The 13372-nt window shown below is 36.6% G+C and overlaps 1 protein-coding gene across 3 annotated transcripts in view; it reads left to right on the plus strand.

Annotated features, from left to right (window-relative positions):
- Positions 1-6227: 6227 nt before the first annotated feature.
- Positions 6228-13372, plus strand: part of CELF2 (CUGBP Elav-like family member 2) — a 545978-nt gene continuing 538833 nt past the window's right edge. The window contains exon 1 of one of the 3 annotated variants that reach the window (XM_072354469.1): positions 6228-6532. The gene's annotated coding sequence lies outside the window, so the exon portion shown is untranslated. The remainder of the gene's footprint in view (positions 6533-13372) is intronic. The other 2 variants (XM_072354546.1, XM_072354461.1) reach the window with 2 other exon arrangements.

Consider the following 13372-nt stretch of genomic DNA (forward strand, 5'->3'; position numbering starts at 1 on the left):
CCTTGAAGAAAAGGATACTTCGATAGTGTATAGTCTCCAAATTGACCAGTCTTCTGAATGGCAGAAGCTATAGATGGACTGAATTGTAAGTCATCAAACTCTGAGAAGTGGGAGCTGTTTTATGGAGTATCAGCATAACAGTAAATAATAAGTCAGTGTTAGTGAAAGAATGAATTATTCATCATTATGAGAATATGCCTGAATATGCCTGGAAGGTTTGCTTTGGAGGAGCACATGCTGTAGTTATGTGGAGAAGTGTATCAGAAGAAAAATAACATATGTCTTCAGCTAGATACAAAATTACTCACCATGAGGGTGGTGAGGTATTGGAATGGGTTGCTCAGAGAAGTTCTGGATGTCCAATCCTTGGCAGCATTCAAAGACAGATTATTTGGTAGGTTGGATAAGGCTTTGGGCAACCTGCTCTAGTGGGAAGTGTCCTTGCCCGTGGTTGGGGTGGTGGAACCAGATGATCTTTTGGGTCCGTTCCAATCCAGTCAAGCTATAGTCCTATGATTTTTGGTGGCCTGCATTAAATTGTATAAAGAACAATTACTGTCTGATTATGGCATTTACTAAACACAAGATCGATACTTCCTGTGATGTTTTGGTGTTGAGAACATAATGGCCATCAAAGACATGCTTTTATACTTTCAATCAATATTAATGATAAATGTCTGAATACTTTCTAAGCCAATTTATAAGCACCTTTCTGATTACAGGAAAAATTTACAGGAGTCAAGTTATGGCTGGTCTGATTATCTTTTTTACTTATTGTGTTTACACTAGTGTAGAAGACATCTTCCAGCTCAGAGCCAAGGCTACTATAGCACAGTCACAAAGATGCTGAGTAATTTACTCTCTCTGCTTAACTTTTTCCAGACTGAGTTTTGAACCAAATAATCAATAAACAATCCACTGAATGTAAACAAACAGCAAAGCATACCCCAAAATTCTTAATGAATAGAGATGGCACTCTCATCTTCCACATTGTTTTTCATGTGAAAAAAGAGAGTACTTGGATACAACATCTCTCTCTCTTTCTTATCTTATTGTTGTATTTCCACCCCACAAACTATCTTAAGGCATAAATATTTGAAAGGTTAACACACAAAAATGGCTTAATTTATCAAAGCATTGAATTCTGTAGAGTTGTAGAGTTCTTTTTTATGTTAGCCTCCTTTGATTGTAAGGACACAGGAGGATGTACAGAGAACAAGGCAACATAGGTATGAAAAATGAATTCAACCATAGACAAGGTAACTCTAAGGATTAGGATATATAAATGTTATTTACCAAATCACATAAATTACATAGATTTTTCTTACTCAATAGCAGATTTTGGTAAGCAAAACCAGTTATAAAATGATGTTCTTATAACAGAAATGTAGAAACTTTTTTTTTATTTTTATTTTTGGAAAATAAAAAATAAAGCCGTGGTTATTATTCATAAGGCAATCAGAAGTTTACAGTCTTACTTTTTACTTCATCAAACCATTTATTTTAGAGGGACTTTGAAGGGGAAAACTGGGGTCTTCTGCTGTTCTGTTGTTAATCTTTTATTTTATTTTATTTTATTTTATTTTATTTTATTTTATTTTATTTCCCCATCATACAGTAATTTAACATATATAGGTCAGCATATCAAATGTAAAAAGCCTCCAACACAACACTTCAGAAATAATGCACTGGATTCAAAGACTGTACATAATGGTTCATAAAGAAGTTCACTTAACAGCAGGTGCTGTAAAAAAAAAAAAAAAAAAAAAAAAAAAAAGCACCACAAACAACAAAAAAGCTCTCTTTAAAAGTGCTTTTAATTACTGTATATCTTTGTTTAGAAGACACCTTCAACACCTTTTCCTTGTGAGCTGCAGGAAAAGCAATTAGCTGTATGAGAAAGCCACTCAATTTAAAGCTGCAGGAGGAAGCAATTAGTTTAACAGAAGTCTTAGCTTGTACACAAGGTAATACGGTACATGAAGTCACTAGATGCTGAGTATTACTTTGACATAATAAATGCAGATTGTAATAAATGCGGGAATGCAGAAAGGTGAGAGCTGCAGATGACTGTATGGCCCATGTTTATCCCCAAGTCTCCTTACAGCAAAGGACTTGACTGTCTAGAGAAAAGCACATTTATACCTCTGGAAGATATAATTTGCACCTTCTCTGTATTCCCTTTACAAAGGTGGATGAACCAAAAACATGCTATTATTCTATGATAATCTGAAGGCTACTCCAAATTTAATGTCTTCAATTCTATTTTATAAGCCCTGATGTCAGATGCAGATGTTGGTGGTCTATCAGTGGAGGTTGAAACTTCACACCAGTGTTCCATTATATTATTTAGCTGTGTGACAGATGTCAGCAGACAGGCATTCTGAGAAAATGGCGTTTGACACCAAGATCTGTAAGCATAGGTGTGTCACTGAATTCCTCCATGTGGAAAAAAATGGTCCTCATTGGCATTCATTGATCCATGCTAAACATTTGTGAAGAACAAATACTGGACGTGAGCTCAGTGAGGCAGGGAGAGGCACATTTTAGCAGTGGTGGCAGAAATGTGAAAGACAAGCCACATTTCAGAAGGCCATGCAGATCTTTCACACCATGAAATGAAGAGCATCTCAATCAGTTAATCTGAGCAAATCGGTGTATTACACCCAGGGAACTGTGTACAGAGATGAATATCAGCTTCAGTGCACTGGAAACTGGTGACAGTGCTGGGATATAGTGAAGTTTGTGCCAGGTGGGTCCCACCAATGCTTGCACAGTTACAGACAGAACACTGTATGCAATACCAATAAAAGGGTGAAGGTAACAGTTTTCAGGATCACATCAGTACCAGAAATGAGACATGATGTCATCACTACAAACTAAAGTCAAAAGAGCAGTCCATGGAATGGCAATGTGTGAATTCTCAATTGAAGAAAAAGTTCAGGATATAGCCCTCAGTGGGTAAAGTGACTTGCACTGTGTTTTGGGAAAGGGGCAGTTCCTCCAGATTTCTTGGAACCTTCTTTTCTGAGGGGCAGAAATGTACAAAGTTTGACTCATTTGAAGTAAGTTAGTTAGATAGCTCTGACTACAAAGACTTTACAAAAAAATGAATGTTTCTGGTTTGCTGTTTGTTGTGTTTATAAGTCTTGATTTTAACACTGGACTACATCCCTTTACTCAGCCATTTTCCATTTTATGGTACAGCAGGGTCTGCTTAGACATAGTGCAAAAAGACTGTGAAAGTTTGTGAGTCTTGGTTTCCTTGGGGTGCTTTTTTGTTTGTTTGCTTTTGTTTGTTTGTTTTTAAAGGAATAGCAGTTTCTGAAATGATTTGCTTTTAGGACACGATCCTTGATCATCAGTGATAATAAAACTTGTGAAAAATCCCATTCAGAATGAATTCCATTGAACATAAGGGTGAAAATACTACTAAAATGAGACCAGAGAACATTTTGCTTGGTGGTATTTCATAAAGGATGCACAGGTTAATTAGAACTTTTATGTTGTATTAGGTGGTAGTAAACCTCAATTAATTACCACATATTTAACAAATTCATTAAGAACTGATTATAAAACCACAAAGGAAGTATTACCTTGATCACAGTATCTGAATTGGTTAATTTGTAAAGTTCAAAACTTATGACATTTAATAAAAATTAAATTATAACAGGGACATTGGATGGTTAATAGTAACATACAGCATTATTACATTCGAAAATGAATGAAGCTTCCAGTGATACCAACCATACACTTCTAAACAACTTAGTGTTAGCCTTTGTGTTTTCTCATGACCTACATTATAGGATAAACGATTGATATTAACAGTTTACTTTTCTACTACTTTTATTTAAAGTTAACAGCACAAGTGAGATGTTTCTATAAATGTTTGATTTTATGAGCTCTTGTGCACTTTTCTCAACCAATTAGTCAAATTGCATTCTTGACTCCATCTCTTCGCTAAATCTAGGTTTGTGGGTTGTTTTTTTTTTATTTGTTTGTGTTTTTTTCAGTTTTTGTTATTTGGTGCACTACCCTAGTCCATTAAAGGCAAAATTCAATTATTTGTCTTTTGAAGCTCTAAGTGCCTTGTTTAAAATGCCAAGTGCATTAAAAACAGGCCACCCTTGACTTTTGCAGGGAGACATAGAAGAATAATAAGTTAGTTGGATATAACAGTATTTTGAAATAGAATATGTGTATGCATATGCGCATGAGTACGTGTATGAAAATACCAAAATAGAGATTAAATGCTTTCAAGTCATCAAGAACACTTTTTTGATTGTCCTGTTTTCCATTCTTTCTCTTAACAGGGAGAAAAGGAGAAAAGCACAGGGGGGCAGCGAACAATGAACTTGGAGAAAAGGCTATACTCTATCATTTTTAAAGCTAAAAAATAAGTATTCATAGCCACAGATGCGTAAACAAGCACAACATTCTAGTGGAAAAAAATGCTGCATTTTTCCAAGTACATGGGGAATCTGCCATTGTACCTCTTCCAAATTCTGTTCACTGTCCTTATCTATTCATATTTCCATTTTGAAGACAACTCTCCATGCTGCCTTTTGCCTCCATACCGAGACTGAACACACGGGGGATAACAAAAATTCATAGCATGAGACTATTAAGAGAGCTTGGTGACTGCAAAGAAATGGAACTTGGGTATGCCAGTTTTATCCTCATCTCTGAAATGGTGAGAGATTTCTAGCCTCTGTAGAAAAGATGTGGTAACCTGTTGAAGGACTCTGAGGGTTACAGAAGTGAAGCAACTTGAAAGCCAAATGTGGCAATTTAATATAGTAATGATCAGTTAATGAATACAAGTCTTATGATGGCTATAAGACAGACCCTATGCACTGAACTCTGTTACATAGCTCTTTACAGAAGGAGTCATGCAATTGGAACTACTTAGATGAGTAAAGGCTGCAGAACATGTGAAGCAATATTAACAATTAGTTTTTGTAGAATCATAGAATCATAGAATTACCCAGGTTGGAAAAGACCTTGAAGATCATCAAGTCCAGTTTTTGTAGAGTTTATGAGTTTTTGTAGAGTTTTTGTAGAGTTTGTTTTTGTAGAGTTTAAAAAAATCTATTTAGAAGACAGTTTTTTCATGGCAGACATGTTCTTTCTGTGTAAATGGCAAACTTTGAGTAAAACAGAGATTAATTTAATTAAGTTTAAACATTTCAGCTTTTTATTTTATGGCTACACACATAAGTGGAGCAATCACTGAATAAAAATGTTGCATATTTACTGTTGCATGATCCAAGCAATTACTACTAAAGTATTAAGGAAAAGCATCATTTCACTCTTTTAATTTTATTTTATAATTATGTGGGAACCATATTTTGGTGAATACAATTACAGTTAGAAGTTATAGATTATGTTTCTCTTTGTTGTGGAAGGATGATTTTAGCCTTGTTGCTAAAAGCCTGTTAACAACAATTAAATTTCAATAAAAATGCATTTATAGTTTTTGTACTTGATTTTCATGTTGGTTTCCATCAAATGTTTCACACTCTTATAATGTAGGCAGTCTGCTAATAGCCAATAACACAGACCTTCAGAGTGATTTTAAACATCTGTTTAAAGACACAGCTTTTTCTGTGCTTCTGATTTCAGTTTGTTCATTTCACATAAGCATTGTGCACGTTGTTCATCATGCCTCTGACTTCTGTTACTTTGTGTTCTTAAAATATGATTTTAAAGTATAGAGGGAAAACTTAAAAGCACACACACACTCACACACTCACACATACACACACACACACACACGTTTGGCAACTTTTTTGTGTGCCAGAGTTTTAGCCTGCTGAAAGCCTTTCCTGACTTACTACTCAAACATTTTTTGCACACAGTATTATACAAAGGGCTGAAAGCAGACAGCTAAATGCAACGTGGCAAACGCCTGTATGTATTCTACGTATATCGTACTACTAAAATCAATCTATTGAGGTTAGTTTCCATTTCAAGGAGAGTAGAGAATCACAACCAGCAGCTCCTATCATGTGCTGCATCGTATCAATTAAAATTAAATTAAATTAAATTTCATGCAAAGAACACAACTTAAAAAATCCCAGCAAATAACAACAGAACCTTTCCACTAATGATTTTCAGTCATCGGAAGTAGAGAGAGACTCAGACAGCAGACAGCATGGTCCCAGCATGCTTTTTGCTTTTTTTTTGTTTGCACAGTAGCTGTCAGTTGCAGCCCTGCAGGTAGTAGAACCCAGTGGGAAGAGGGGCGGGACAGAGCGATGCTGCCTGAACTGACAGCAAATTTAAATTACTGAGCTTTCTTTTTCTATTATTTTTCTCTTTCTTTGCGTGATTTTTTCTTCTTCTTCTTCTATTTTTCTACTCTGCGACAAACTGAAAAGATTCTAGCACACGCTAATTTAACAACCCTGCTTCTTCGTCTTCTTTTTTTTTTTTTTTTTTTTCTTCCCCTCTTCTGCTTTCAGGATAATTAAAAGAGAATCCTGTAAAGGCAACATTCCTTCAAGCAAGTTGGTGCTGTAACGTGCTGGTAAGACAAATTTAATTTTTTTGTTCCCTTTCTCATCTTTTCTTTTCCTTTTTTGGAGCTGAAAGCTTTTGTATATCTAACGCAGTCATAAGTGTAGTTCCCCTGCTGTGGAAGGTTAGGATGTAATGAAAAGGTGCAACTGCTTGATATGTGACCTTCTCCTATTACTTAAAATGGATAATAACAGCTTTCGTGTCTGTCCTCATGATGCTTTTCTCTCTGAGAACTGACTATTTGCTCAACAGAAGCGGTGCTGTGATTGTCGCACTATGACAATGAGGTCTTGATTGTTTTTTGGGTGCTGTTTCATTCTCCTATCAGAAAAGATATTTGAGTTGGGGGCTTTGTGCGTGTGATTATTTTCCAAATGCTGCCTTTAGCATTGATACGATGGGGGTGGAGATGGGGGTGGAGGAGATGATCTTGGGCATCATTCTGCCTGTTCAGCTGTTTACTCAGTAGGGAAGAGCAACACTAAAACTTTTCAAAAATAAATAAATATTTTTTGTTTTGCATCAAGTGGGATCAGTGTCTCCAGGATTTATTGTACACTGGGTAAAGTTCTTGCTATCCATTGCATTGTTCTTCTGGAGAAATAGGGAAAGGGCTGTTTTACTTCTTACCTTGACATAACTTTGTAGCAGCTAATTGCAAGAAGGTGACAAACTTTGAGATGAAATGCTTGGCATTGCTTTTGTGAAGAATTAGTCTGATGCTCTGGCTAATCTCCTATGAATGCAAACCTGCCAGAAATAATCAGATCTGTGTTATACCCGTTGCTGTTACTGCCTTATAAGTCCCCTGATTTTTGAGATCTGCCTTCTAGTCTTTCTCTGATATTAATGCATTTTATAAGGAATTAGAGGTGTTCTGTTTTTGATTTATTTTAACCTTTATGAAACTTGTGAGGTTATATATATATATATATATTAATTTGGTTTTATTCTCAAATGTGATTTTGAAAAGTATGAGATGCTACAGCACCTACTAAAATCAACAGGAAGGCTGAGTTTGTTCCGTATTTAAGAGGAAACTACTGAGTATTCCCAGGATGGAATCTTAGGTTTGTTAAAATCTCTCTCTTCCTAACTGCAATTTGTTGCCATTACACTTAAGATCTGATCATGTAAGACTGTATTGAATTATAGAGTAAACTGCATGAATAAATACTACTTTTACAGTTGGTTGTTGACAGCTTTGTGGCTGTACTGAGAAAAACTTTTTGAACACATATCAGGATTTTTACAAGAAATTGAGTGGAGTTGGACTGCCAGTGTGATTTAGTCCTCTAACTCTGAAAGCTTTTTTCCTTTATTTTTTAAAAGAGGTATCTTGAAATTAATCATCTTCAATGTAACACTCTGAAGTCTGTTTTGCAAACTGTAAAACAAGATCTTATAGAGCAAAACTGTGCAGGGGAGAGGGGTATGAGGGGCAGTCAGTGACTGGACACAGATTCTTTTTGTTCTCTTGGAAAGAAGAGGAAGATGAGGAAGATGTGGCAATGCCATGTGGAAAGTCATATTCTTTCCCAGGAAATTTGTTAGGATGCAGTGTTAAGGGTGCTGCACTTTCAGGAGTTTGTCATTCCCTATTTCAGCCTTAATTCCAAGCACTGTGATGCTTTTCTAAATATTTAGTTTACTCATGCAGAAAACGTTGGTATCTTGTTAAATGAGGTCATTGTAACTCTCACACCTTGCTTTTTCCCTTATAACTTGCCTCCCCTCCTCCCCAGACACCAGGAGCCAAAAATTTAGGCTTTGTCCTTTGTAATCCTAAACTCCCATCCATTTATAACCAGAGAATAAAAGGACTGAATTCAGTGTTCTTGTTATGGAAATAAGTTTTTATTCATTCAGTATCAACTGACACTTAGAAGCGTATCTGATGTAATATGAATAAACTGTAGGCTGTTGACAGTAAATTATGCAGCTATAGTCTCACTTTATCTTAGAAACAGTGCTTGTACAATGCTCAAGTGGCCTAAAGGAGTGAAACAGCTGCCAATGTGCTCATTTCAGTTTTGTGATCACCCAGATCCATGAGAAGTCCTTTGTGGTTGATAACCACAGCCCATGGTGGACAACTCAGTAGTGGACAGGGCTGCAAGGAACAGGGCTTGGGTGTAATCAAGAGTATATACAGTGTTAGAGGTGATGCCGAAGCTACTGTAATGAGCAACAGGACAGTAAAGTATAGCCACTGTGAGATTCTGAGTTTGACAACGAAAGTTAATTTCTAAAGCATTAAAATATAAAATGTCATCTGTATCTTTAAAATAATAATAATCAACCAGCATCTGCATATTTAAAATAATAATAATATAAGCAGTCTACTTTCTTTTTGAATGTAGTATTTATGTTTATGTTTTTTAACTAATCTGTACACTTTGCTGTTGGCTTCTAGCAATACCAAAAGTTTGGAAATTTCCAGTTGAATAGAGTTACTTTCAATGCAACACAAAAAGGCAAGGCAGACAACTTGCTGTAATTTCCTGTCAGTATCACTGAAATAAGAAAACACTAGGCTAATAAAAATGATAATCTGAGTTTACAACTGTTAACAAGATTCCTGAATAGAAATGGTGCCATTATGTGCAAAGAACTTCTATCATCACTAGAGGAATGTAGTATAAAATTATGAGTTTTATTATTAGGGCCTTGTCATCCAATCAGAAATCAACACATAATCTTACACTGTGAAATGCCATAAGTTTTGGCATCTTCCCTCCCCTCTGATTAATAAAATATTAAAGGCATTTTATAATTAGAAACTTTGATAACATAGCTATGAATTTTCTTTACATAATTCAGTATTTCTTCCACATCCCCAGCATACAAAGTCACTGCAAGTCTCTGCTACATACAGTAGGTACTATTGAGGCAAATTCCAAACTGGTCATGGGCTATATTAATGGGATTTTACAGGCTTCTTAAGAGAGATCAGATTCTCGGATTTTTCAGGAGTATTCAGAAGAATTTACAAATATGCTACAGCATTTCTTTCACTATCCATACATCCACAGAATCATATAATAAGGATAGGACATAAAAAATCACACAGTTCCAACTCCCTGCTATGGGTAGGAACACCTTCCAGAATATCAAGTCACTCAGAAACTTCATCCAACCTGACCTTGAACAGATCTAGGAATCAGGTGTTATGTCTGGGTAACCTGTTCCAGGACCTCACTTTGTGAAAAATTTCTAGCTCATATCTAACTTAAATCTACTTTTTAAAAATTATTTTTATTATTATTGTTGTTACTCCTTGTACTATTATTACACTCCATTAGAAACAGTCTCCCTCCTTCTTTTGTTTAGGCCCGCATTACATTTCTGGTCAACTGAATTAATGCATTATAGAGGCATGACAAAACTCTTAGATCTTAACCTTTTATGATATTTTATTTCATTCTAGTAATAACAGACTTTTATCTCCCAAACACAAATAATTTACAACATCATTAGGGGCTTGCTATATTTCCATTTAATGAATTAACTATGGTCTTATTTCAGTAAGTACCACTCTGGAAGCTCCACATCACCAAATGAAGCAAAACAGCTGTATCTTTCCTCAGTGGCCCAAGTCTCCAGCCCTCCCCCATTCACTGATTGATAGCAGATTGAGCCAACACTGGCCAAGTCACACTCCTTCCACAAGTATGGTAGCCAGAAACAAACCATTCATCTCCTGATGTTGAGTCTATGATTCACTGTAGACTCCCAGGGAACCCTAAACCTGTGCAGAATACATGAAACCCTAAAAATAATCAAATGCTTCCTTTCATTACTCCCAAGGAAATACAGCATACAGTATTTATGAGGTCACTAGACATAAATTAAGACTATAAATAAATGTGTCATTCCAAGGTAAAAATTAAAATATTAGCAAATACAAGGAATGCTAAGGGAGAAGCAGAGCCCCATAGATTATGATTCTAGACTATCACAATCACATAAAGACATCCCTGCCTGGTTTGTGTCTCCCGTGGTCTGTGAGGCTTATAGCTTAGCTCCCATCCTAAGGCTGATGTCCTGACGGAGCCCGTGGGGCTAAGTCTTTTCTTCTTCTACTTTTCTGCACTCACTGTCTTTTCCTTGGGGAAGGTAACAAAGGGACAGAAAGCCAGAAACTCTCATTTTTTTATTTGGTTTCACAAATAGGAATCTCAAGATGCTTGTATAACCCCCAAATAAAAGTCTGCTCTCTGTTCGTGGTGTTCAGACACGAGAGGTAGGATTAATTATATCCAAATTTAGATACTTATGCTGTACACACCTACATCTGAGCTAATCACCTTGTGCCCCCCAAAGGAGATGAGCAGGTGCTTACAGGGAGTGATTTATCTGACCTATTTTATATAAATGTTTTGTTTGATTCTCACTGTAGGACATCACATCCAAGACTCAGATCATTTAACCTCCTCTCCTCCTCAAATTTTCTTAATTAACTGCACTGTTGCATTGCTTAATTTAGACATCTTTTCCTCATCCACTTGGAGTCTCAAGTAATGCCATGAAGACACTGAGCTGAAAACTGTAAATTACATACCCTGGAAAAAAAAAAATAATAATAAAATCATAGTATTTTTGACATACCGAGCCTAATAGAACTGGCAGTGTACTTAAAACAAGGCTAATCATAGTGAAATTAGGATTGGATTGCATAGACAGGGTAAAGTTGCTCACGTATATCATTAGTCCTCAAGGGCTGCTGGGGGATGCTGTTGCAAGTGCATTCTAGGCAGTGTGTTTAATGTACAATTAATCTTGTTCCTCATGGTTTTTATTAGGCTGAACTGATCTAGTGAAAGGAGCTGCTGTGGTTGTTTTATTTGTTCTATTTTGCAGACCAGTGGCATTTAAAAGTTATGCTGCAATGCTTTAAAAAATGAGAGATTCGTGAAACACGATGAGTACGCTGAAGTCCACCTAATTTAGGCACCAGCATTTTAATAAGCTGATGCTCCATATGTAAGTCCCCTTACCCAGGGGAAGTTAAGTGTATTTGAAGGCTTCCAGAGAGAGAACGTGCCTTCCTAAATCTGTACAGCTAAGATTGCATTTACGCTGATAAAAGTATCTGCTACAGAGATATCCTTTGCTCCCAAGTGTTATGGCACAGCTCACATCCATGTCACACCTGGCCATCTGTCGAGAGGTTTATTGCATCCACTGAGCCCAATGCTGGGCCCGAGCTTTTTGCTTTTGGGAAAAATGGATGCTTGTGGGTGATGCTGATGGGCTCACACTGGAACAACAGGTTGAAACGAGCAGAGGCAGACAGGGCTGAAGCAATCTTGTTCATAAAGCCTAGAGAGAGTGACCTCTGCAGATGAACACCACCGGCATCACAGTTTTCCAAAAGGAAAACTTGTTTAATTTCAAAATCAAATGTTTCAGCGCAGAAATATATATTCCTAAAAAATACAAACAATGAATATGAGTGTCAGGCACAGGAAACCGCACTAAATAACTGTTATCCAGCAGAATGGACACAACACAGATCAGTCTCCATTAGGATCCATTAGGATTAGCTTCCCTCAGCTAATCTTCACTGTCCTGTAGACTAAGTGCACATTTGGTTTAAGTTAGGAAAAAAAGGATTCTTCCATTCATTAAATATGAAACAATTGATCATCAGGTATGACTGAGGTAAGTCTATGCTGAACCTGAGCTTGGGTCTTCAATACTTTGCAAAAATAGTCTTTAGTCAGGCAAGGACATTGACCATACCTCAAAACATGAAGAAAATGTGACAACAGTCAGTAGAACTGCTTATAAAATAGAAGAGCTCCCAACATCTGATTTTATCTATTATACTTTTGCTATATTCAGTGATTAATTTATAGGTACTGAACATACCATTGACACAGTAAGCAATATGGAAAGCCCAGCACCTGTATTTTGAATAACAAAAGGCAGAAATAAAGATTAATAGTGCCTTCTAATCAATCTAATGTAGTCAGTGTTTTCCATAGGCACTCCATAAATTAGCTGCCCTGGTAAAGCCTTTCTTTTGCTATATCCTAGGTCAACAGCAATTACGAAGGACATATGCATACTCAATGATGCTTTTGCTTTTGTGCAAAGCGCAATAGCAGCCACTCAGTGTCAAGAAGTAACAAAGACCACTTTCAAACGACATGAAAGGCTGGGTACTCTTGCTGAACAGGTTTATACATTTAAGCCTTGATCCTGCAAGGTCTTACACACATGCTTAACCTTGCACACTGTGATTGAAATCATGGGCCTCTCAAAATCGATGACAAAATTCCACCAACTTCAAAGGGCAACTCTGTGAATGGCCTTTTTGGCTTCAGTGCAGCCATACAGAGTGTAGAAATGTGTGAGCTGATCTTCCAAACCTTGCTGCTTGCATAAAGCCTGATGAGATTGAGGAAGGTGCAAAATGTAACTTTCAAACCACTTCTTTTGTCTCACAACAAACCACAAATATTCTAAGATGTTTTCTTTCTTGATCTGTGTTATTCAGGGGTTTTGTTTAAATCCCATGGATAAACCTTTGGGGCTGTTTTCTTTAGAGGCCTGTGACCAACCCATAATTCAATCCTTTCCGTGCTAGTATTGCACTCCGAACAGATTTCTTTCTTTACTTTCTTGACAATCTAGACCCCAGAGTTTTGTGATTATGTGGAGTCATATCTTTCTTTTTTATTTTATTTTTATTTTTTAAGAAAAGAAAGTCTATAATAACATGTAACATGATGTTACAGGAAATCTGGGATATACCTACTGGAGTGACTTCAGGTCCCCTCTCCTCCTCTCCTCCCACCCCCCCACCCCCCCCCAAAAAAAAAAAAAAAAAAAAAAA

This window comes from Excalfactoria chinensis, chromosome 1 (assembly GCF_039878825.1).
Source record: "Excalfactoria chinensis isolate bCotChi1 chromosome 1, bCotChi1.hap2, whole genome shotgun sequence".
NCBI lineage: Eukaryota > Metazoa > Chordata > Aves > Galliformes > Phasianidae > Excalfactoria > Excalfactoria chinensis.